Genomic DNA, 1,184 nt, shown 5'->3' with positions numbered 1-1,184 from the left:
AAGTTTTATATTTTGATTTCCTTGTGAGTGTGAATTTGCATTTTAGTCGATTTTGCTGCTTTAATGTGGTTTCATTATGGACTACATGTAGAACGCACACACAAGATTTATCCTTATTTTTTCATTCGAATAGTGTACCTAAGGTATTCTGATTCGAAAATGTTATGAATCATTTCAGCTTCAAAGTATTTATCATTTGCACTGATTATGCTACAAGCAAAGCAATGCAAACCACATCGGGTCAAAATGACAGATGTTCAATACGTCACATATCTGACTATTCGGACCACTTCGGATATTTCTACGTGACGAAAATATAGATCATATTTATGTAGGCGTTTTAATTTACAGGAAAATTCATCTATTTTCTTTGCCGGAAATACCTTTGCAAAAAACGATACCATATTTTCTTCGGACCACCTCGCCTATTTCTATGAGCTTCAGTTTAAAAAAATATAAAACTACTTTTCTGTCAATGTGAACACACTCAAACAGTGGATCAAAAGACCGAATTAAGTATTTGAACGGTGATTCCAACGACAAGCAGTTCTGGTTCATTTTATGAAATTCTGCGATCTATTTAACCGTCTAATTTCCAACCACTCCTCTTGTGTCAGTACTTTATCCTCAGGATTGGTGCGTTCTTTGCCGTCTTGATTAAGACAAGATATCAATCTTAAATGTATATATATATATATATATATATATATATATATATATATATATATATATATATATATATATATATATATATATATATATATATATATATATATATATATATATATATATATATATATATATATATAAGACGATTGTAAGTCAACTGATCGTTCGCATGATTCTAACCGGAATCTGCGGTTTTCGCTTCTTCCAGTGCACTCCCACTGCCCTCACTAGTGTCTTCTGGCATTTTCTTCTAATGGAGGTCGAGCAAACGCTGAGAACGACGACAAGACATAGTATATATTTTAGAGATGTTCATAGAGACTTGTGCACTAAATTCAATCTCAGAAAGATTATTACACGTGAGACGTGTTCCATCGGAAACACCGTGGATTGCTATCCTCATATTGGTATAATCTATCCGCATTATCAGCTCAGCAGTGACAGCCGTGATCGTATAGTGGTTAGTACTTCGCGTTGTGGCCGCGACAACCCAGGTTCGAATCCTGGTCACGGCA

The 1,184-nt window shown here is 34.3% G+C and overlaps 1 non-coding gene across 1 annotated transcript; it reads left to right on the top strand.

Moving 5' to 3' along the window:
* The first annotated feature begins 1,112 nt into the window (after positions 1–1,112).
* Trnah-gug (transfer RNA histidin (anticodon GUG)) lies at positions 1,113–1,184 on the top strand. The gene has a single exon. It is a non-coding gene; the product is annotated as a tRNA-His (tRNA).

Source organism: Sinohyriopsis cumingii, unplaced genomic scaffold, assembly GCF_028554795.1.
Source record: "Sinohyriopsis cumingii isolate HCF-2022 unplaced genomic scaffold, ASM2855479v2 utg001808l, whole genome shotgun sequence".
Lineage (NCBI taxonomy): Eukaryota > Metazoa > Mollusca > Bivalvia > Unionida > Unionidae > Sinohyriopsis > Sinohyriopsis cumingii.
Note: the sequence above shows the minus strand (reverse complement) of the source record. Positions and strands in the feature narration are given on the sequence as shown.